At 40.5% G+C, this 25,596-nt stretch overlaps 1 protein-coding gene across 2 annotated transcripts in view; it reads left to right on the forward strand.

Moving 5' to 3' along the window:
* The window catches only part of SYNPO (synaptopodin), a 179,529-nt gene that overhangs the window by 21,760 nt on the left and 132,173 nt on the right, over nucleotides 1-25,596 (forward strand). Inside the window, exons 2-3 of one of the 2 annotated variants that reach the window (XM_088133856.1) lie at nucleotides 3,279-3,390; nucleotides 24,251-24,340. The gene's annotated coding sequence lies outside the window, so the exon portion shown is untranslated. Of the gene's footprint in view, nucleotides 1-3,278; nucleotides 3,391-14,158; nucleotides 14,253-24,250; nucleotides 24,341-25,596 lie in introns of those variants that run through there. The other variant, XM_025163948.2, reaches the window with a different exon arrangement.

The following is a 25,596-nucleotide window of genomic DNA, read 5'->3' on the forward strand; positions in this document are numbered from 1 at the left end:
CTTGCCATACCATCTCTCTGTCCATGGTGCAACATTATGTCAAAAAGGGGCACAACTGTAAGCCCTTTATGAAGCCATGTGATCATCATGGAGTTATCTATTATGAGTACCAGAATTCTGCCTGCAGCTGGAAAGCCTCTAAGTGAAAGCACATTTGGGGGAAACTGTTACCAGGATGAAACAGCACAGAATAAAGTGAGAGAGAGAGACAGGAGAGACACAGAGACCTAGTTCGTGCAGCGCACTAAGTCATACTGTGGTTTGTTTGATTTGAGCTAATTATGTTATTGTGTGAATGTAAACAGTTGTGGTTCCTTTAATAAGCCATGGTAAAGCAAACTATGTGGTGTATGAAGCCTGCCGCAAAGTGAAGATTTGTTATAAGCTAGTTCGCTTTAAGAAAAGGTTCTGTTTAATATAACTTCTGCTCAGTTCCTCCTGGTTGCAAACACTACTTGAAATAGTGCCTGTGGTACATTCTTTCTTGGGGCAGGTTGGAAAGAGATTTCTGGACTCGGACTTGCTTTTCCGTCACACCTGCTTGAAAGATGATCAAGCATAGGGCTTCATGCACTGGTGGAAAATAGAGGAGCAGTGAATGAAGGAGCAAATACATAAACTTCTGCAGCATTTGTGGTTTTGTGTGGAAGCCATTTGCTAAAACTGAGACTGGAAGAAAATAAAACTGGCAAAGCGGCCAGAAAACTTGGCAAGTCCATGCTGGAATAGGCAGGTTCCAGGAACACACTAGTTTTTAATTATGCTGGTGGTATGGTTGTTTGGGTATAAAAACCAGAATAAATAGAATCTCATCTTGTCTGAAAAATGCATTGTGGATATAAAATACAGACACATTAATGTTACTCCAGTGTAGGGCCATAAAGCAAAATTGGACTCCTGCTGTTCCAGAACTGTGCCTGACTATGTTTCCCTCTCAGTAAAATTATGGCAATTTCATCCAGGCTTGCGCAACATTCACATCCACTCCAGTTACTATTTCTGTTGTTTCTCTGCTGACTCCTTCCCAGGAGGTGTTGTCTGCTGGCTTGTGTGAGTTCTGTGGTCTGCAGCATACAGACCACAGCTAGAATAGAGGAGAATGCTGAACCTACATCCAGCACAGTTCCCGTAAGAGCTCAGGAAATGGAAATAAAAGGAGGAACTGAGAGACGTATGTCTCAGCCTAATTGTCCCCAAATATTTGCAGATGGTTATAATGTTGATATTCTATGTATGGGAAAGGCACCCTATTTCAGGAGCTTGAGATGAAATTGAGTCACCATCTATTTCCAGTTAACACCTATACCTTCTTTGTCTTGAGAGCTTTGCTAAATACTCTTATCTTCCTTATAAAGGCTACAGTATAGGTTACCATGATTCAGTGGCACCTTGTTGGTGCAGGGTGAGAACATTAGCATCCTAACTTTAAGTGATGGATTCCCTGACAGATCTTAGTTGCAGTCCTCATTATAATGGCTAGTTAATATTAATTAATTAATTAATTAAGCTGGCCATCTTATGGACATGACTCTGGGCAGTGCACAATATAAACGATTATTGAAATCTCTGGAGCGCCATTAAAATATACAGCAGCATTCCCCCACCAGGTAACCTCCAGATGTTTGTGGAATAACGCTGGTTGGACATGTTGAAAGATGTAGTTCCAATACATCTGAAAGGCATCAGATTACTGAAAGTTGGTTTAACATACTATATAAAAAAATGCCCACATTGTGGGAGGATAGGAAGACATTTCATTTCTTTAAGTAACAAAACACCATTTTCTTCCATTCTTCCTCTTCAGCTAGGAGAAGGAAATTTCTGTTTTAAATGATGGAAATAAAAGAAAAAAACCCTAGGGATGCAACATGGATGTGATCTTTTTTCATCCCCTCCTGATGTGAGTGCCCCAGCATGTGTGGAATGTGCAAAAGACAATAGGCTCTTCTAAGCACATAGTTACTCCTAGGAATTCCCCCAAATACCATGTATTCTAGACCTTTATAGGCTCACTGTTTTGTTACTTGATGGATTATCTTATGTAGAAGGTTCTTCCTTGGCATAGGTAAACAAAAGAAGGCACATATTGAAAGACAATGACATAAGAGAAGTCATAGGGAGACTGAGGCTTGTATCAGTTCTCACCAGCATCTGCTTTCAGTGCCAACATTAAGTTTTCAAACCCAGAAACCTTGCCTAAAAGCTGTCAAGAAGCAACAAGAGGCATCTCTCTTTTTAGAAATAATGGGTAGAAAGTCAGGAAGAGCCCAAAACTCTTAGGTGTGGAGGGGGAAGAAAGGTAAGCTTCACTTAAAACTAGCTGGAGGAAGACACAATGGAAGGTGTCTCTCTCTCTCTCTCTCTCTCTCTCTCTCTCTCTCATTTTCTTTTCTGAGATGGTAGGGCAAAACTCTGGAATTTGTTGCTTGGTCTAGAATAGAAGGCCTGGGAAGCCCAAGAAAACTGCCTGGAAATAGATATTTTGATGGCTGTGATCTGGTAAGCAATGATCATATATAATATTGGACCTAATTAAATGCAGGCATTGGTTCTTATATAACCAAGCATTATTAAGTCAGTTGAGTTCCATTATACCTATTATTTGTCCAAGTCCTGTAAATCTTGCCTCTGATCCTGCCAGCTTTCCACAATCTTGCCCACTGGGCCCTTTTAGACTGTGCCAGAAACAAAAGCCCTGTGTTCTGCCAGCAACACAGAATAGGCTGCATTTGGAACAGCAAACAACACCCCCAACAATGGAAATAAACAGCCTTGTGCCCATTTACAGGTACAGTAGTGAACTTCGAAGCAGAACCCTTTTAGCCTCTGAAAGCACTTGATAGTTGTTGGTGCAAATACAGTTTTAGCACAATAATTCATGGCTTTTCCTATGTACGTTAGTAGCTCTTACACACCTTAGTTTCTGTGCACATCCAGATTTTTAAAATAAAACCAAAGGAGAACAGGATCCAGGAAAAAAAAAAGGCACATTTACTTCCAATTCATTTTAGGGTAGTGATTTATCAATAAATTTAATTCTGACATCGAAACCAGTGGCCTTCATCTGAGTTAAACCTTGACTGCTATAATTTTTGCAGCCTATAAGTATCAATTATGTCCCGATTACCTCTAGGTGTAATTCCTTAAAAATGGCTTGTTATGATTGAATAGCCTTATAGGTACATCTTTCTCACTTATTGGTGGCATTTAATTCTGTATTTGCTCTGGTGCAGCATACCTTGTTCACCCTTCAACTCATGTTTTCTCTTTGTGTTTAGAAAAAGGACAAATCAGGGATGTGACGCTGGCAGATGGATGGATGTGAGGACAGCTGGCCCAACATTAAGGAAAAGTTGAGGAGACGGCCAGTCCAGGCATTTTCCTTGCAGAGTAAGCTGCTTTAGACGGATATGGTAGATTCTCCATATCATTTCTGAATAATCCTTGCCAAGGCTGAGCTGAAGGTGGCTGTCAGAAATAAGGCCAGAGCTAGGAATGAGCAGGCAGGGAAAAACCAAGACCGTGAAGCCAGCTTTGAGAAAGAGGTAGGAACAGAAAGAGCTCATTGCTTCAGCAACAGGACAAACAGGATGTCCTTCCTCCCCAGGCAGGGGTGGGGCTAGTCCAGAGTTTGGGAAGTGAGGATGCTTTACTGCTTGGAAAAAAAAGGTCAACCATGGGACAGTTGCCCGTAGGCATTCAGGCTTCTGATTTAAGCGTGCAGGATGGGCTGGGAACAGTGCACATGTGTGCCATCGCCGCCCTCTCCTCTCGTGGCGGTTCAGTTGCAGCCTCCACAGGAGCCGGGGAGGGACGCCCTGCCTGGGGGGCCAGAGCTTTGCAGTGGGGAACGGGAAGCAGTTCCATGGGGCATTTTTAGAAAGCAGGGAAATGGGTGGCGGATTTTACCAGTTTTATACTGCTTGCAGGGCTGGACAAAGCAAGAAAAGAATGCATATTTAGGGGTGGGGAGTTTATAGGGAAAACTGCCATGGCAATCTTGTCTCTACCCATCTTCCAAAGCATGTACTATGTGGAGGAGGGCATTTCTCTGTGACTGGATCTGTCTACATTAACTCACAACACCGAAACGTTTTGTTGCATATTTTCTTTGTCCACTTCCATTTCTACCCCTAATTAGCGGGACTGCTCAGAAGGCTTTTACTCTACTTCAAGGCAACCCCCTTTTTTTCTGGTTCTGGTAATAACACAGTGCTTGATTTGACTCTGGATGAATCACTTCAGGCTGCCACTGGGGTTCATTTTCTCCCAGTTAAACATTTGGTTTAATTGTGGTAGATGAGATGTTAAACACATGCAAGCCAATTCTTGAGCACAGCTTAATTATAAGCTGCTTGATTGTTTTACTTAACTGGTGTTTTTGTGTCAGAAACTATGAGTGGGCAGGAGAAGCTGGCCACTTCCTGAGCTGCTGCTTCTGCCCCTTCAGTTGCTGGCAGCCTTATATGTTTGCCAGAATTAAGAGACTCCTTGGCAGAGTGCTGGAGAAGTGAGACACTCTGAGATCTGAGTCTACCCGTTAGAGCTTGAAATACAGAAGAGTCTGCATGGAAGGTTTTGGTGGAGATTCCGGGGCTGGGAGATTTATAGGGAGTTAGGTTCTTCTACCTGCCACTAGAAATTCTGTTCATTTGTACCCTGAAGACACACGGTATGGTGGCTGTCACAAGAATGAGGAAAACTGTGAAGTTCACTGCTACTGGTGAAGGAAGAGCTTGCTCATGGATTTGCTGAACTTGAAGCATGGCAAATAGTCAGCAAAGGAAGGAAATAAGCGGTGCCTCCAGGCAAGGGGAGTTTGTGCAAATGACCTGCCTCATTCATGAATGGCACCTATGGTCCAGAGAGCCTCTCCTCCCACTTGTAACCCTCCCATAATTCATTAAGAAATAAAAGAGGGAGAAGTACCATGACTTCTAGCACACGATGATTTTACCATGTCTCTCTAACCACATATGGTTCCAGTGTAGGCCTAATGCCAACAGCAAACCCAAACTGTCATTCTTAAACCTTCTAAAAATTACAGGTCCTCAAAGACTTTGCTAAACCATTCACCTCCCCTGCCGCCCATGGTTCTATTGAGGATGATGTTCACGTGCAAGTGAGGCCATTCTGTGTTTGTGGGTGTTTTCATTCTCTTTGGACTACATATCATCCTATCATATAGGAAATGCCTGAACATGGGACTTGCTGACAGCACCACAGTAAAGTAGAGGGATTGGAGGTTTCTTACTGTGTTTCCTAATAATTTTATAAGCAGATCCTCTCTTGCAGCTGTCCGTTGCAATACAAAGCTCTGGATTTTCTGGGCCATTGCTATGATGTAATTCATGGTAAATGGAAGGATTTTTAGGCTTCTATGCATTTATTAATTTTTCAAAAATTCATTTTCTTTTGGTACCTATGGAAAGAGAGATGTATTACATAGCTGTGTTAGCCAGGTGTGCACGCTACTAGTTCCTCTGTTGACTTTTGATGCCCTCGGTCATTATTTGCAAATTATCCCTCTGTTTGTTTCTATGTATGAATATGCAACTATGCCCTTGCTTACTTCAAGGTAGCTATGCAGAGAGAGGAGGATGAATATATGAAGTTTATGATGGGCATACTTTGGATGTTGCAGAAAGTTGGCAGCATGTCTGGAAAGAAGTGTTGTGGAAAAGTACAGGGAAAGCAGCAACATGGGGAGAGAAGGATTGAGAGATTATCAAGTGACTGATAAGCCTACCTTCTAATCACAGGGAATGATTTAGCATGGTTTTCCAATGTCAGTGTTTGGAGGAATTTTCTAAAATTATATTGAATCATCTGAAATCGCTTACTCTGGTTTGTTCTATGCGCTTTGCTGATTCTCTCTCATGTGAGCAGGAATGTTTCAGGCCTTTTGATGGGATAAATTAGAGGAATTATTCATGGTGGGTGCGTAACTTCCTCTTTTCTTATCTTTCAAGAAATCTTTCCCTTTTCTGGTGTCCATTTTGCCCTTCATTACCAAGGTCAGCACTTCTTTTGAATCAATTCTATCACCAGTACTTTTACTACTGTGGGTGTCATTCATTTACTTACATAATTACATATCTCACTGTTGTACCTCCATGGTATGTGGGTCTCTTACTAGTTTGATTACTTTTATCTTACATACATATTGCTGAATGTGAATGGTCTAATGTGCATAAGCACTCTTACTGTCAATAAAGTACACAGGTAGTCCCCTGGTCAAGAACACCCGGTTTACGGATGACCCATAGTTAAGAATAGAGCCTATTGTAGCAAAATTTGAGTTAATTACACAATGATTTGAGTTAAATACACAATGATTCGAGTTCATTACACAATACTACTTATACAGTATTATACAATAATACTGTTCTGGCTTACATACAAATTTGACTTAAGGACAGACCTTGGGAACGAAAAACTGGGGACTACCTGTACTCCAAATCCATGTTCCATCCAAACACCATAAAAATAAATCTTTCTTCACAGTCCTAAAGTTATCATATACACGTTCAAGATCAACTACTTTTGAGATTTGCTTTCCCCATCAATGATTGTTTACCCCAGAATGTCAAAACTTTAAGAGCAGATTTTCCTTTGTGCATCTTCAAGATCATAAGGTTGCATAGCCTGTGACCCCAAGTCCTAATGTGGCCTACAAAATCCTTGCAGGTGGCCCCAGAGTCATTTCAAAAATTAACATTGTATAATAATTTTCACCATGAAGAAAGGGAAGTGATTAAATAGGTAGTAATCACACTGATGGCATTTAATTATTTTAATTGAATGTTATTTAATATTTCATATTAAATCAGATATAATTTTAATCTTGGCTTTGTATACTTTTTAATTATGGATCCATACTTCTCAAAGATGGTTATTGTCCTCAGCTTGGGAAAAAAGTGCATCACTGTTTATCATACCCCTTTTCTTTAACTGCCATTCTTACTATCTTTATCAACTCTTGCTTTTCATACTGTATTCTACTGAAAAATTGAAAAGGCATTTCATTAACTACCCAACCCATCAAACTACAGAGTTGGGAGATGGATGAACTCAAATCAGTGTTGAGGGCACCTATCACCTAACAATAGCATGGAGTAGAATAGAATGATGTGTCAATTTCATATTCTTTCAATTTTTCTTTGTCTAGTATGGCAAAGTGATTTTAAAAAAAAGTTTAAAATTTGCATTGTTTGTGGGCACATTTCTCCTAATATAAGTATTTTTGTTTGCAACTTTATCTGATGAACCTAATTTTTGCATATGATTCTCCTAACATGGCATATATTTGTAAAGTATTTTCCTGAATATTTGTAGTTTTGTAAAGATCCTTATATACATTTTCATATGCACCGGTGAATTGCATTGTAAAATTTGGAGAAATTTGTTTGTTTTTTTTAAATGTGCTATTTCATATATTGGCTTGAATTAAACACATTGTAACCTTATTCCTAGTAAAACAGTGAATCTTTTTATCACCATAAAGTGAAACAAAGATAGAGAACACAAAAAGATATGTACCTTATCTCTTTTTATTTTTGGGGGGGAACATGCAAAACTCAAGGCTCTCAGATCTTGATGTGGTTGAATTGCACCTCTTGGCATCCCTGGGAATGCCACATTTGCCTATCCCATCCTGTCTCTTTCTACCGTGGAAATAAATTAAAAAATCAACAAGGAAGGAGAATGTTGACACTGAGATGCTTAAGAGCCGTGTAGAGCTATTCTCTGGGTCTGATGTTTACAGCGGTCTGAGAATTCCCTTCCTCCCTTGAAGTCTTGAATTACATCTCGGGCACCAGATGAAACTGTGTACATGGAACACATTCCACTATTATAAACTATTAAGTGGAAGATGTCATATTTCCCTCAGATTTGACTACCTTAAAGCAATATTGCCAACTTTTCATACTTTAAAATTGTAGACATGAAGGTAAAAGTTCTACAGTGATAAATAGCTACTACAATCAGTCTAGACAGAGTAATGCTGGTCTCTTTCTGATAGCTATCAAAGAAAAATGTGGCCTCATTTATACTGCACCTAACCATGGCCCAAACATGCCCTGGCAGCATCTATTTCTGCTGTGTCCCATGACATTGCATTTGCCTTCTCTCCAGGTGATGACTGAGACAGGCTACAAGTGTTCTTAGCAGCACCTAGGTTGAAGTAGTATTTTCCCCGCTTCTTCTGAGTCCATGCAAAGGCAGCCTTGAGATGTGCAAAATCTGTAAGCCTTTGTCATCTATGGCTGTAGAGGAAAATCAGGTGATGTAGTCAGAGGTAGACAGGTGATTACAGCAAGTTGAAACAGAAGTAATAAAGGCAGGATAGGGATTGACAATGGGGGCAGCAAAGTTTATGTTGTTACAGTTTTTGTTAACTTGTAGCATTTTAATTCAACAATGGGGCAAAGCCTGAAGGCCCCTCTCTGAGGGTTCCACTAGCTAAGGTTCTGAGATTTTTTTTTGTGCCCTAATAGAAAAAGAATGTTCATTTATTCATTTATCGAATGCATAAGATTACCCAAGTCCACAAAGACTTGTGGGGTGTACAACACTAAAAACAGCAAATAACAATGTATCAGAAATTATGGCCCCATTTTCTTTCAATTGTTGTTTCTAACTTTATGTAATTTTGGATTACTAAATAATAATTTGAAAAATGTGGGGACCACCAAGTTAAACAGACACTCTTCCCATTTTTCCATTTTGGGGGGGGGGGGAATAAGATAATGATGATGACTGCATTAGTGTATGTCTTCCCATTCCCTCCATTTTAATGGACTTTTAAAACTAAATTTTGTGTTAAATATTTTACTTCAAAATTATGTATTTATCATTTGATATACTTTATGTACCCCATGCTATAATAACAACTGTTAGCACAAACTTGTTGGTCAAGAATGTTTTTCAGAAGAGATCTCTGAGTACTAAGGGGCAAAAGGCAAGTGGATCTCCCACCCAACCCAATTTTTAGATATTTGTTGTATTTCTATTCACCCTTCTCTTTTGGGGTTGCTTCTGTGAGATCGCAATTCCATCAAGCTCAGCCCATGAAGATTCATGGTCAGTAACTGCAGTCAAGATCTGCTAATTATTGTCAGTTTTCACCATTTAAGGATTCTCACTGGTACTTCTATTGCCACCTGTATGCTACAAGAATCCGTTTTCAGCCATTTTTGCATACCAGCCGTCTCTCAGGGCGTGAAGGGAGGCAGGAACTGAGATGGTGGATGGGCCAATCTAGCTGACTGTCAGCACTCATAGGGAGGGAGAGATGAGACAGTGAACTTTGGCCCATGAACGTGGGAGGCTGTGGTGAACCACTTGGTGGACTTCTGTGGACTACTAGTGGTCCATGCACCACACTTCTGAGAATCCCTGCTTTAAATCTTTCTCTCACATTGGGATGACATTTGGAGTAGAACGAAATGCAATGAGCCGAACACCAGGACTTATATACAGGATGACCCTTGTATGAAAACTAGTGCCTGCTTGTGCAGAAAATGGGAAATAATATCGTGTGTCATCATCATCCTTGCCCAGGCAGAACACTTGGTGACAGTATAACCACTGCAGTCTAAGAAAACAAGAAATAGGATTGTTTATAAATTAGCTGATGCCTCCCTGATCATGAGGGATTGGAGTTACAATCTAAAGGGGCAACTTTTATCCAAATAAATTCATTCACATGTTGACCTCACCAACTTCAGCTTCTGGCATGTGGGTATGCAAGTCTTCTATTGTTTGTGTTGCTTCAGCAACAAAACTGTGAATGATTTACTCTGACTGGGGCTTCCCAGGAAGTCTCTCAAAGGGCTGAAGCTGGCTCATAGTTCCAATTCTTTGCCTCTGACTTGCCATAATAGGATTTTTCCCAGTAGCCAGACTGTCAAGTGCTCATTTATAGTTAAAGAGCAATTAAAAATAATGCATTTTTCTATAGGGTTATAAAATGTATGGGTAGGAAGGAAAAATAGATCTCTCCCTTTTCTGCCCCTCACACTGCACCCTTCAGCATCTCACTCCCCCCATTCCACCTGCCATTTCCTTGTGGTTGAAGTGAACCATATGCTTCTTGCATAAGAAGCTATTGTTGCTCCCAGTGCTGCTTATTGAAACCACGTGTTGAAATGGGCACTGGGCCTGGAGTCATGCTTGCTCATTAACTCTGAGAGGCCTTGCAGCAAATGAGGGAACAATTTCTTCTTAGCTTCACTTGGAAAAGCACAGCGTATGCAGACGGTTCATGAGCAGCACTAAGAAGCCATCCCATAGTCAGGAAGCCCTACTTCTCTCTGGTGGTGGGTTATATTCTTAATGGCTTGTCTCTCTAGCTCTCATTTAGAACAATGGGAACAACAGACTTCAGCTGAACCCTGGCAAGACTGAGTGGCTCTGGGTTTTGGGGCCTACTGGTTCCAGGACTATGCTATCTTTGGTACTGGACGGGGTTGTACTGCCCCAGACAGACCCAATGTGCAGTCTGGGGGTCCTCCTGGACTCACGACTCCTGCTTGAAGAGCAGGTGGCAGTCGTGGTCAGGAGGGCCTTTGCACCGCTTCCGATTGTGCGCCAGTTACACCTGTTCCTGGATCGGAGGGCTCTGCTCACAGTCACTCATGCCCTGGTCACCTCCCGATTGGATTACTGTAATGCACTCTACATGCACTTGAAGAATATTCGGAAGCTTCAGCTGGTACAAAATGCATCGGCGCAGGCAGTTATATGTGCTTCTAGAACAGCACGTGTTACAACTCTGCTCCGCAACCTGCATTGGTTGCCTGTCTGCTTCTGGGTCCAATTGAAGGTGCTGATTTTTTTTTTTTTTTACCTTATAAAGCTCTTCATGACACAGGGCTGGGTTATTTGAGGGATCGCCTCTCCCTGATTGCATCTGCCTGTCTCATCAGATCCAGCAGAAGAGGCATGTTTCAGGTCCCATCTGCTAGGGAAGTACACTTGGCAGGTCTGAGGAGGCAGGCTGTCTCTGCTGTGGGACTCACCTTATGGGACATTCTCTGCCCCCGAAGGGAGGTCAGCTCCCTCCCTACTTATTTTCTGGAAGTCCCTCAAAAGTTGGCTTTGTCATCAGACCTGAGGGTCCCAGGGGACTGGTGAGATCTTTAGGGGACTCCTTTGCTAATCTAATTTCTTGTGTATTTCATGCTTTTTAAACTTTTTGATAATGATTGTTTTCTGATTTATTTGTTGTTTTATATCTTTGTTGTATGCCACCCAGAGTCACTTCTTGTGAGATGGGCAGCCATATTATATACATGCACATACACACACACATACACATACAAACACAGCCATAGTGTTCCATTAGTCCAACATAAGAGCATGACTTTGGTTCCATGTAGTCATTGACTGTCAGCCTTGTAAGGTAGTCCAGACAAGAAGCACACCCAGAAGTATTAGCCCTACTAAAGGTTACAGTAACAGAATCTTGCAAGTGTGAAAGGACATCTCTCCCCCCTCACCAGTCCAAGAAACTAGGGAGGGTCCTCTCTGAGACCCCATTCCTTCTGTGGGCTCAGTTGCTGCTTGTCTGACCATTGTCTAGTCTGTGGCTCTTCCTCTTGTCTCCCAAGGTCATTCCCACATACTATTACACTGACATAGAGAAAAATGGGGGAATCCACCACTTTGCTATTCTGAATGTGAATTGGATTGGATGTCCTTAAAATGTAATATGGAATGTTAAGATTTGTTGGGGGGTTGTTTTGGGGACCACCAGGAGTTTTTGCAATGGTTTTGTGTGTGTGTGTGTGTGTGTGTGTGTGTGTTGTTTGTTTGTTTGTTGCTGGGTTTTTTGTTTTTTGTTTTGCTGTTTTTTAGCTCATGTAACTATCATCTTAACCATAATAGTTTCTGATTACCTTGGGGGAAGGGAGTGAGAGGATGGGGAAAGAAAAAAAAAGATTTTCAAACTCCATACATATCACAAAAATAATATTTTAAAAGAAGTTTAACAAGAAATAAAACTGCTGGTTGGAGTGCATTTCAATGCTAAAATCCATATTTTCTTTACTTCCTAGAAAAGAGTTGAATCATTAAAATCTATCTGTCCTTCTTTTGAATGGTGTGGAATACAGATTTACAGTATTCAGAGCTTATCTTTTAGGCCACTTTACATCCAGAAGTATGAGTCCCAGAAATAACCTGGAATAATTGCAAACAACAACAACACAGACACACATGAAACAGATGGTTCAATACACCCCAATTGCTTTGAGGTATGTTGTCCCAGATGATTTGGTCCTCATATCTGAGAGCATTCCTCAGTCTCAGACAATGTCTCACAACCTGCCTTTCAATGGCATTCTTCTTTATACAATTGCAGACAGGTAGACCCTGGGCTGGATTAAGAGGCTTGAGGGGTGGCTGACAGCAAAAGTGGCTTTTCCTTCCCTCCCTTTTCCCTTTCACATGGCAACTTTCACATGGCAAAGAAAGGAGAGTCTGAACTCAAGCAGCCCTGAACTCTAGGGAAGCTCAGATCTGTCAACAAGGCTTGCAGCTGTCTTCTGATTCTGTAATGGGAAATGAAGTGACCTGTGCTCTGTGTTATTTTAAGACTGGGCTCCATTGTACATGCTGCAACAGGCTTGTGATGAAGAGGCAGCCCACAAAGAAGCAGGTGATGGGTAAGAAGGCAGGAATGAACATAGATTTCTTCTCCTGCCCTTCTGGCTGCCTGGTCATTGACGGTAGTTGGGTGGAGGAAGTTATTCACTGAAGTGACTGAAACTTTCACGGCATCATGAATATGTTATTTAGCAAGATGTTCAGGTGAAGATGTCAATGTTCTGTAGAAGTGAAAAAGTGCAAGGCCTGGCTATAAAAATGAAATAACAATTTATACTCTATCTTCCCCTTGGATGGGGTGTCAGGGCTGTGATCTTGGATGGAGAGTCTGAAAAATGATCTCCCATCTACTTACTCACCAGTCTGATCTCTCATTGGCACCAGTGGAAGCTCCCCACTACCAAACTTAATTGTAATACAAGCAGCTATGGAATGACTCAGTGTCATAACCCTAAAAGCCCTAGGGATAAGCTCTCAAACATATTTCTGGCTATATGTAGGCCAGGTCTGGTGCTTTCCAAGGTTGGGAAACCCCCAGAAGGGGTGTGGTAAGGGGAACTCAAAAGCTAAAGAATCTAATCAACCATTTTCTATGTTACTGATATGCGGTGGAGTGGTGGGTATAGATAAATCCATTACTTTAAATAGGAAGGAAAATAGTTCAAGAAGTGTCCAAAGAGAGGCAAAAATTCCCCATCTTTGCTTGCATCCTCTTGGGTTACAGCCAACAATATTTTGGGCCTTTTCTCACTTGACCCTAACCATATGCAACTTCCTATTAAGGGTGTTGCAGTGAGGGTTGGGTTTTTGGGTTTTTTTTTTTGGAAGGAAGAGAGTTTGATAGGAAAGAAGTATTGTTTTCTTAGCAAAGAAGGAGATGTTCTTTGGAGGAAATAAAGGTAGAAGGAGACTAGAAAAGGAAAATGAAAAGGCACTAGAAGTGACGGGATGGAGAGGGGAGAGTTGTGGTGTAGGAGAGTGAAGTTAGAGCTGAAACAAGGAGGAAGGTGAGAAAAGTGAGTGTCAGCCCAACAAGGTAAACCAGACTAAGAAACCAAATCCATACAGATCAGGACTACTTTTATTGTAACAGTTATAGTAATGGAATCTTGCAAGTTTGAATGTGCTTCCCCTTCCCTCGCTTTATGTAATGGTGTGTGGGAATGACCTTGGGAGATGGAGGGAAGAGATGCTGCCTAGGGAACAATCAGATGGGGGGGGGCGTAGCCTGCAGCTGCATAATGGGAAGAAAAAGAAACTCAGAAAGGAACCTCCCTAACCTATCAACCTGTAAAAGAGACAGCAGGAGATTTGTACTATCAGACATGCAAGATTCTATTAACGTAGCCTTACAATAAAGTAGAATTAGCTCATCTCGTCGTGTTTACTGTCTGGTCTACCTGGGAAGGCTGACACTTTATCTTTGTGTGAACTAGGGAGGGGCTTGTCTGACGTATTTTCTTGGCCCAGGCTCAAGCCTTGCTTATCTGACCATTGCCCTGGCAGCTGCTCCTCCTCCTGTCCTTCAAGACATTCCCTGTGACCTCTACCTGAGCATGGCCTGGAAGGAGGAAGAGAGGGAAGTGAGAACGATGGAAGTAAATTAGACAAGCCGGAGAAGTAGCTGAGAGGAAAAGGTAAGGAAAGAGTGGAGACAAAAAGATGCAGGGAAGGACATGGCTGTGGCAAGAAAACAACTAATGAATGTGGAGAAAAGCTGAAAGTCAAGAAAGGAGATGGGCAGGTGAGAGCGCCAAACCCAGGGAGGAATTGTTGAGACCAATGGAAGGAAGCCAAAATATGAGCAACGGGAGATCAAGTAGAGAACAGAGTACAGTAGAGAAAGTGAGATAATGATGGGGGTCGAAGGAAGAAGGACAGTGGAGCCCCAGGGGAGATGCAACACCATAAGAGTGTGGGGTATTGGTTTGGAGGATGGGGTAAGAAGCCACCTAGAAGACTATTCCTGAGCAATCAACCAGCTGAAGAGGGCAAGGCTGATGATGGGCATCAGCCGTCTATCACCCAGCATCCCCCTCTTAAGAAACAGAAGGATTTCATTTCATGATTCATTCTCCCCCTTCCATCTGCCATTTCCTTATTCAGTGCTTGCAGGCTTAACAGGCTTGTGAAGTGATATTTTTGTTTCAGTGACAAAGAACATCATAGAAAATGAACTAGCGTCACACTGTTTTAACTGTTACTGTTTCAGTGGTTAAATTATTGCAAAGTAACCAGAATCAAATCAGTAGTGAATCTGTTTCTGTTCACAGTAATGAGGCTTGTATCTTCTAGTGGTTTGAGTTTTCCCATGGAAGGGATTTTACCAGCCCTTATCACCAGCCCTGTGTGGAGCGTTCTATACTCCTAGTGTTTTTCAGAATGTACTAAATATTCTGAGAATACTCCTTGCTACCCATAAGTCCTTCTTGCCCATTGTAAATTAAAATTAAGGGATATTTTTGTTTCACTGTTTAGGAAACATATGAAGGACTGCTAATGGAAATTTGATTCAAATCAGTGTCTTATCATTGCTTCTTTTTTGCTTTGTGATTCATGATTTAAACCATTCTGTTCTCTCCAAATATATAAGTGAGACAGCATCTCCACTCACATTCTGTCTCAATGCAACACTTATTTATGTATTCATTTGGATACTTGATACCAGCTTAATTCCAGGACTTTGGGCAATTTACAATAAATCATAAAAATATAATATAAAACATTGTGACACCATAAAATAAACTCACAAAAACTTGCTTCACCACCTAAAAGCCCAGCTAAATAAAACAGTTCAGAAGGTGTTGCAAAACCAAGTGTTCCCAAGCATTTGGGCAACTATAGAGAGAAGACCTGTTTTCTGATCCAGATCTCCTTCGACTCTTGTGGGGTTGAAACCTTAAGCTTGATGATCTCTCAGAGGATGTGAAGTATCATTTTGAAGGAGATGGTTCTTCAGAGCGGCAATGCTCATGCTACAGAGGATCCTATCAACTTCCTTAGGCTCCACAAGAAGAAAAGAAGCCCAGATTACATTACAACTTGCAGCCCCCGCACCTCACTAGACTGCCCAACTGGCATCTAGACCTCAGTGTATATCAGTAACTTTGTCTGCAAAGGGTCTAACAAACTTGTTATAATTGTTAGCATGTCGTCTTACCCTTCCATCCATAACAGAGTCCAAGTAATCCTGAACAGGGCAGCTGGATGAGAATCATTAGATGCAACTGCAGTGGAATAGTACAATGCTTTACTATTCTTGCTGCCATTGAACGTGGAACTGGAGTTAAAAAAATGTTGGACTATGGAGGTGGTATGAATAAAGAAGTTGTGGATTTAAACATGGACTTAAGATGGCCAAAGGATGATGTGGAAAAAAATGCCAGAATGGAACTACAAATGGAATCAACTAATGTCAAATGTTCCAAGGAGACATACAAATAATGGAGAAGAGTGATTTGGAAAGATTTTTTATCTTGGATTTGCAAAAGGAATGTTTTGCATTGGTGAGGCTGTTCCTGGGAAGAGACAAAGAGAACCTATTCTTACTGCCACTGTGTAGGCCTGAACATAAGTTCAGGGTTTGGTCATATTCACTTCCAGTGTTCTGCCAATGGCTCTCTAGATGTCTCTTCATGTGCTTCATTTCTTGGAGCTCCTCAGTAAATCACTGACTGAAGAGAGGACTCACTAAAGCAATCTTGTCCAAAGCTCTAGTGGTCTCCTATTCCAAAGATTAACCAGGCATGAGAAGGAACTGCCTGTCCGCCCTTTGAAGTAGGCCAGGTCAGGAAACAGAACCACATGAACTACTGGAATTCTACTTTATAACAATTCTACTCTATAACAATAAATAATAGTATCTTGAAAGGCTGACAACATTTCTTTCTTCCTCCCTCTTATATCGAAGAGAGTCAAGTGAAGGCAATCTTGAGTTTCTTCCTTACTCCTTTCTGTCTTACTGGTCTAAGTTCTTGTTTTCCTAACAGCTGCTGCATACTTTTTTCTCTATATTTTTCTACCCTACTGACCACCACCACCACTACCACCACCACCACAATAATAATAATATTAATTAACTTGTATGCCACCTGACTCTACAACTCTGGCAGCTCACAACAATCAAACAAAGGAATTACAATTAATTACACAATAATTACATATCACTGAGCAACTCTCCAAGTGACCTCAGAAAGCCCTCAGGATCAGTCAGTCACCTGGACAGATCATCCCAGTGGCCCTCTGCCTTTACAGATGTCCATGGAGCATTGATCCAAGGTTCACAAGAAAATGTCTTGACTATGGCAAGAGATTAATTCGTATGCCCTCCATCTTCAGATCCCACATCAATACCAGGTGCGGGTGTGGGATCTGAAGATACCCCCCATCCCCACCCCCTGTGGGTCAGGCCTGAGATCATCTGAGACAAGCCTTTGGTTCCCATGGAGGCTATGAATTCCTAAGTCCATGGACCCCACTCCCAAATCATGGAGATTGAAATTCCCCAACAATGGCACCTTTGGAAACTATCACCAATCCTGCTATGAGATTCAGGAATGGCTGTTGCTAGGCAACAGGGCTGTTTGTACACCAGCTGCAGTTCTAACTCATTTCTACAGTCCAGTTTTACATAGGGACCCTCAAACCTGGACACTTCTGGAGCAGCACAGTTGGTTGCTAAGGTCTCACCAATGATAGCTGCCACATAAATAATTGCATGTGTTTAGAACTGAATTAGGTCTTGTTGCCTTTTATCATATTCAAAGTGGGGGTAACAGAAGGTATCAGCAATATCCTCATGTAACCAAATTTTGACTGATTGTGTGTTTCTACCACTTTGTGAGCTTTGTCACTTTGAAGGTACTGAAGCTTTAGCTTTGAAATGTGACAATGGTGAACGGGGGTGGGAAGGTAGGGAGCAGGTGATAACAAAGGAAACATAGAATGAGTTTGTTTCTGGCAATCTTCCCCCTCCCTAATAGTAACTTACCCACTGAACATTAAACCTCACATAAATTCAGTGCCATGTGATCAAGAAGTTTTCCAGGACTACCACCCACCCCGTTTTTCTTGGCATTGCTTGCTTTCTTCCAGATGGGGAAGACAGCTTACCATGAGATATAGAGCACAAAGTAAGACTATGATCTGAATTCTAACTCCATCTGTAATAACAGTGAGAGTCTAGACGCACGCACCAAGACACTGCCGCCCAAGCACTCCAGCAGGGCAGCTGGCGGGAACTGCTATATTCATCACCTGGCTCAGCAGTTTGAGCCAGGAAGGGCACCACTGGAAGAAGTGCTACTCTTGAAGGGGGAAAGAGTAGGCAGCCCAGGGATCAAACCGAGAGAGAGAGTCCTTAATTCTCTTGATAATAAAATATCCACATTATAAGCAACGTTAGAACATATACAAAAGCAAAAGTTAACCAAATCAATTATCTCATTGGTATAACTATCCGTTTATCTCTAGATCAGCAATAAAAGTGCTCTATTTAAAAAACTATTATCAGCAAATAACATTCTTTTTCTTATTGTTCTTGCTATTCTAGGGTTGCTATACTTAGTCAAGAGTCATATTTCCTTAGATGAAGTCACTCGGGGGGCATTGAGAGAATAGAGTGAATTAAGCAATGGATGAAACTGGAGTCCAAAGGAGGGGATTTTTTTTCTCTTTCTAATAATCCCTTTCTCTTTACCCTACATCCCTCTTTTTTGGTTTCTCATTCTTTTTCTCTCTGATGCCCTACTTTGTGGAAGGGAAATGTAGTTCTTGCCAAGGTCTGAGCAAATATTGTGAATAGGCCTTTTACAATCAGGCCATGGGTTGCCTGAAATTAGGTTGCAGAAGACCTCATGCCACCCTATGACCATCAGTTGTTGTTCCCAGTTTTATTTAACTGGTGGCATCCAAAAACAATTCTACTTTTTTATCCCACATCCCCAAACCTGGTTTATACATACAAAAAATGTCTTAGTTCCAGCCATGTGCACAGTCTCTGGGTCATTTGCAGGTTCCTGTGCTTTAAAAAAAATTCTGCACTTCATCTTACTTAAGATAAGCTCTATTCTGGTCTTCCAAAATCTGGGGCATTCACCATATGATCAATGCAGATAAGCTTTGCTCCTCCCATAACATCATTCAAAAGACATCAGTCTCCCACAGAGTCACATATTCAATGCAACTGTTCTTTAGGACAAAAGCTTTTGTGAACATCTCCAAGAATCTGACAGTACCTGAATGTTGCTGGTAGGAGATAGGATGTATCTGGGGTCCTGATCTAGGGCTGTGGATTGAGAATGTCTTTTGTAACACTGCTGCGATGTGCAAGATTGTGCATTTTGGAACTGAGGTGATTTAAAAGAAGGGGTGGGGGAGTGAGAGGGAGTGAGAGAGATTTAAAATGAATTAACATGTGGTCCTATAAATATGTGGATAGCCTAAATAGAAAACTCACTTGGACCAATAGCTCAGGTTGTTATCCAAGACAGGGTCTTTGGCAGCTGCCTAAATGAACAGTGATTCTTTTCCAAGCAAGATTCTCACAGTCTCATTAGTAAGATTTATTGGGAAGAAAGGGATGGGGTTACAGGAATTCCAGCAACTGAACTATTTTCAGTTTAGAACTAACATATCCCTGTATGCATTAAATGGTGACTTTCTGATTTTCTTTTTAACAGACTTTTTAATGATTCATCCAAGTAGCAAGTCTCTTCATTAACAATGGGGAAGCTTTTAGTTGGCTATTTATAAGAATGGCCTCCTTAAACTTTATCGATCCCAGAAATGACTCTTGTATCCAACCTGGCAGAAGGATTGTTCTAGGTGTCCCTTGACCTTCAGGCTGACTCAGAAATGCTCAAGTCCAGCTTGTACCCCCAACTTTAGATTTGAAGCTATGATAAACTTTACAAGCTTAAACAATATATAGACTTATTTTGTAATTTGCATTATTTATTCTCCAGTGCAAGAACAATGGATGGATTCTGGGTGATTTCACAAAAGTTTCCTAAGAGTAATGTAAAACTAAGATATTCTGTGAGAAATAAGGAATCAGTGAAAATCAGAGCTGTTTCTCCTGCCTTATCATGCATTACATAGGGAATGTTTCAGCAGTTCACAAACTATTAATCTGGCCCTTATGAGTTTGGATATTTAAAGCAACTTCTAATTGGTGTCTGACCCCCAAACAAAGAAACAAACAAACAAGCCAGCAAACCAGATTAATTTATCTAAACCCTTTGTCTCTTCATGCACTATTGCTAAAGTAAAATTTTATTCACTTTTGTTCATCAAACTTTTGTAATATTCCATTCACAAGGAAGCAATACAATGGCATCATCCTTGGTCATCTAAGGCTTCAATTTCATATTTTCTTTTAATCAGGGGATTCAGAATGTCAGAGATAACTCCTCCTCTTTATCTTCCCAGCAACCATATGAGAAGAGTTAGAAAAGTTAAGCTGAGAGATACTGACAAACTTAATTTGAATTTCATAGCTGAGTGGGGATTGGAGCCTACATCTCACTCCAGGCTTGTCAAAGCACTAAGCTATGGACTTTGCTATCTGTGAAGTCTAACGCATGAAACTAAGTCTAAAACTTCTCATGAAACTTTGCTGGAGAGAGAACATTGTATAACCCAGTGTACGATAGACACTGTGAAATGGGAGCTTGCTGACACAATAGAGATGAATTCAGAATGCTTGTATTTTTCTTGGATTTGTGGTAAAGTCAGAACCAACAATAGTCAGGAATTGGCTAGAGTATTAGTCAAACACCATGTTCAATACTCAGCGGAGATACCTCAGATGATTTAAAGGCTAAGGCTAACATTTTCTGAAATTGTATTTCTTTATTAAAATATCTCTATCTCTCTGTAATAAAAAAGACTCTTGACAGCTTACATAGAATAAATAATACTACTTAAAACATCCATACTACAGTTTTTAAAACCAACAGTCATAAACAGGAACAATCGTACAACATTAAAACAACAACAATACCATAAAAATAAGAAAAATAAAGACCACAACATCAGATCAGGGGAAAGTTCTCTGAAATAGCTTGATTTTCAGGAATTTCAACAGATCAGCAAAGAAGGGCCAACCTGATCTCCAGAGGGAGGCTATTCCACAACATTGGCACCTCCACAAACAAGACTTGCATTTTTAAAAATATTTTTCCCATGGCACATCTGGAAGGAGCACAAGCTGCTTTATGTGGAGTTCTTAGCATTTCAAGGTTAGGTGTGGTGCAGATAATCACATCTGAAAGTGAAAACTACAGCACCATGGAAAAGAACCACAGCTTTCTCTGGTTTAAGGTTACGCAAATTCGATATTGATGCTCAGCCCCAGAGTAGCTGCCTACAATTCTACCAGATATCAGATAGGTAAAAATACATGGTTTGTATTCAGGAGTAGCTGGAAGTGATGAAATCCTTGTATGTTCTTATTTATCACAGGAGACTTTCTGATCTTGATGTTTAACCTCTTCTGAAATAGCATATCTCAATGATCCTGTAAGAGTGATATGAGGCTCACAGATTGACATGGATATTTCAGACAGTCTAGCAAGAAATGAATGGTCATAAACAAAAGTAAAGTGCTTTAAAGATTATGATTCTAGTATGTTGACTGAAACAACTATAGTATGCCTGCAGAACAAAAAAATCTGGTTTGTACAGTAGAACTGGGATCAGCCAAAGGTTAATTTTAAAAGAAGAATTGCTAGGAAGCCAAATATTCTTCCTCAGACCATCCTCTCCTGAAGAAGGAATGTGTGGGAAAGAAATCATGTCCTTATCAGGGTCGTTCTCTTGGCTCTTCTCTATCTTGTAATCCACACTTTTTCCTGTCATTTGTATTTCCATTTTGAATGCCTTGCTATTTTGTAATCCACTTTTTTTTATCCAACGTTTCTGATTCCACTATTTCTGGATCAAGCAAAATTTGTTTCACATCTATCATTCCTTCATTAACATCTTTTAGACATAATCTATCTATAGAAGCAGACATTGTTATTGTTGATATTATAGCTACTAATTTCTGGCCTCATTCTTTGAAGATCTCCTTTAATATTTCAAATGTTATAGTATTTTGTGTCATTTTGTAAATCACAATCCTGTTTTTGTTTTTCTTTTTTGGCTGGACTTTAATCCCTTTAGTGTCCAATTTAAATCATAAGGTCTCTTATCTCTGTTATGACTTGTAGTAGTCAAAATAATTCTGGTTCTCACAAAAAGCTGTTTATTTTCTATAATAATTCCAAAATCTTATAGTAAAAATTTCAATATTCCAAATTTGTCTGGACCCTTAATTCATTTATAACTTTCGTAGTTCAAAATCTTGTTTAGCTTTTTTGCCATTTATTTCAAGTTCTTAAACTTATAGTTAATTTTTCTTTTGTTCGGGAATAAAGATGCGCTCACCAGGCGACTTTTCAGACTTGTCATTCCGAAGACCTCTAATAGCCTTAAGATATTTAAATAAGAAATTTCCAAAAGTGATTAGAAGAGTGGTTTGCAAATTCAGTGCCCTTTAAAAGGCACCGGCTGCGGTTGTGAGCTTGAAGATAAATCCTTTCATTTCTTGGCACTCAGACCTGCTGAAGACTGCTATCCTGTGGTCTTCTCATGATGAGCAGTCATCTGGAACACATGTGGGCAATCTCCTGTCCTCTCCTTATCCGGAGAGGTTCCGAGGAACCGGTCTACTCACTGGTTCTTTGGTCTTTGCTGCGGTTGTCATCTCTGCTCTCCATGGAGACATTTAGCTCACCATGTCTCCACCAGAAAGTCCCTACTGCACAATTAATTCTTATATCTTCATTCTTGTGCAGACCCTGAATTTCACATAGAGTTAATGGAGTTTGTTTTTTAAAGTAGGAAAGTGAATCTGTTGCACTTGGAGCCTGCAGTGCCTTTGGTGGCAATACACGCTTCCCTTTTCAAACACCTCCAGTTTCCCTGCACTTATCACACTCTGCAGTATTGTGTGACTCGTGGTGCTTATTTACTGTCCTGTGCCCCCTGAGCAAGAATTGCTTTTAAAACAAATACTGCCTCACACATAAAAGGGACCTTGACACAGAACTTAGTATGGAATGCATTACTTTAATATTATCAGAAAGAGCTACGGAGAATGTCTAGTCTAAAGGCAGAGTTTTTAAAAGACAGATTTAATTCATTGTGGTGTAGCTGATAAGGTGTTGGACTGGTGCTGGGGAGACCCAGAGTTAAGCCCATCTTCAGCTACAGAGATTCACTGAGTCATTTTGGGCATTCTCTTTCATTCCCATCCATCTCACAGGCTTGTGGTTGTAGGGGAAGAACAGGAAGTGAGAGTGGTATGTGCAGCACTGTGAGCTTCTGAACAAAAGCTGGGACATAAGCCTAACAAATAAAGAATAAACAGCATGTGCATGGATGTTATTACATGAGTTCAAACCAACCATCATACATTGACTCAGCTGTATACTTAATCTTACACACTACAGAAGAATAACTGAAAGGATGGGTTAGGATGGGGCAGAAGGGCCCTCCAGTAACAGAGAGAGCAGCCTCTGTTGTTACACCCCACAAACATCTCCCTATAGATTCAGCAGTATGGCCTGATTTGGGGCATTCAACAGTATCTTCATATATATATGATTTCTTCCACTGCTGTCACCATGAGAAAAATTGGGGGTGGGGAAGCCTTCTCTCTCCCACTGCCTTCTCTCCTGACCAGAGATAGCTTCTCAGGTCTTTCAGGACTGCTCTGTAACATGCAAACTGACATCTGAATTGGCCCATTATGATCTATAAACTTTTCGATGGAAGGAAGAGCCCCTTATCTCCAAGTTGGAACGTTGCATGTGCATACCTATATATACAGCAAAGCCAGACTCTTCTGGCCCAGTTTTTTAAGACTTATGGTACTATACCAGTATGACATTCCTATTTGTTTACAGTGTGCCTATTGGTACAGCAGAAGATGGATCTTTCCTGGACCTTTTACCAAAACCTGAGAAACATAATCACTCTGTTGCTGCTTTGGAATATTGCAGCAAACGCTATACAATAAGAAGACATGGCTCATTAAACTAAGGAAAATATCTGCAAAACTTCTCATTGCTTGATTCAGTCACCTCTAGCCAAATGAAAACAATTTAGCAAAAAAGGAATAATCGGATTTCTGGAGTAGAGCCTTCAGCAATTTTAATGCAAGCCACAGGCATGAAAATCTGTTTGCATATCTAAAACATCAGCACTAGGGTGATGATCTAACAGCTATTTAATTTCTCCTTTAATTTCAGCAGGTGTTGTATGATTTCCTAAGAGGACTCTCCCCCCCTCCCACCAATGTTTTTCTTTTTCACCTACGTTGCTTTTACAAGTTTTTTTTTTCAGTGATTACCTCCATACAAGAGGAAAACTGTTGCTCCAAAACAACTTTAATGCTATTCTCTATAGATACTTTGTTCCTCATGTAATACAATATCACAAATAGCCGTCCTTAATTTTATTTAAGCAGTGCATGTAGTTTTGGACAGGGATCAGTTTTCTATTTCCAAGATACCCCAGAAAACCATAAATATTCATGTCAAAACATCCATAAGCACCTAAATTGGTTTAATTTTTGCTTTCACAGCTGTCCTGTTCACCTACTATGATGGAGTAAGAGTCAAGATGTGACACGATCTTCATTCTGTCACAATCAAGAATATATATGAACTGGAAGGTATGCAACCTTTTCATGAGACCTCCCATATTATTCTCACAGAGCCAGTGGCATAGCAACCATTTGCAAGCCAGTCTGGTTAGTATTTCTGAGCTTAAGGAGAACTGTTTACATATGTTTTGGATTCTTGCTGAATACGAGCAGATTCTGATGGTGTTTTCCATACATATTGTATGACAAGCATAGACATGGGCCTCATTCCTCCCTCCTACCCATTCAGCCTGACAACAATTACTGCAGTGTGGGCTCATCCTCTCCAAGTTCATGGCACACTTCTGTACTGTTGTTTAAAGCAGAATAATGTTGGACTAGTGACATGGCAGAATCCTAACCTTCAGTGCTGCGTAACTGGTGATGATGATGATGATGATGATACATTTGAAAGGAGATTTTTTTTGCATTTAGTAGGAACTTCTAAGACTGTCTTGGAGTGCAGGGAGTTTCTGTCCTTTATCAGAGAGGATTTAAATAAAAATCTTTCAGCTTAACCAAAGATACATAAGTGGGAAAGAAAACATAAATGTATGCTGGACAGCAGTAGCAGGTGTATTATATATTTGAAGAATGAAGTGCCTCAGGTACTTAAGTGACTTGGATGTTGTATGCATTTGGCTTGAATTCTAAAGATTTATCTCATTTTGGTTGCTGCTGCTGTTGTTGTTACCAAGTGTTCTCTTAGAGTTTTCGGCCCCAGAGAGTAGACCCTATTACTTCATTTGAAATTGAGCTTTATGGTTTTGGCTGAAGCCACTTGTGGAGTATTATGAAACATCTGATGCTAAAAACCAGGCTGCTGCATGCTACTGAAAAGTGTCACTGAATCTGATGCTCACAACTAATTCAGCAGGTAAATATGACCCTACAACCGGTTCCAAATTGACTAGCAAGTTTCCAAAGTTTTGTCAAGCTTGAAGTATTCTGTAGTGTGTTTCAGCATAGTCAGCTTGTTGTACTTGGAGATTTTAAATTATACTGTGGGATTGTTTTCATTTATGGAAAATGAAGAAGGCTCAGATTTCAAGAATTAGAAGTGATCTTTTGGTGAACCTAAATTCTGTGTTGAAGCCATCTTTGAATTACAGAAGATAACTTCCTTTTATACTCAAATCTGTCTTTGCAGATACACAAATCGTATCATAGCATCAGTGGAACAGGAACGATCTACTAGTAATCTAAGCCTTGTGTATGAAAACACCCAATCAGACCACAAGTACAGTAACTAGTGACCTAATCAGTACAGTCAACTATAATAGGCT

Source organism: Python bivittatus, unplaced genomic scaffold (genome assembly GCF_059951505.1).
Source record: "Python bivittatus isolate LINGU-HERP-01145 unplaced genomic scaffold, Pbiv_v1 ctg000080_np1212, whole genome shotgun sequence".
Taxonomy (NCBI): domain Eukaryota; kingdom Metazoa; phylum Chordata; class Lepidosauria; order Squamata; family Pythonidae; genus Python; species Python bivittatus.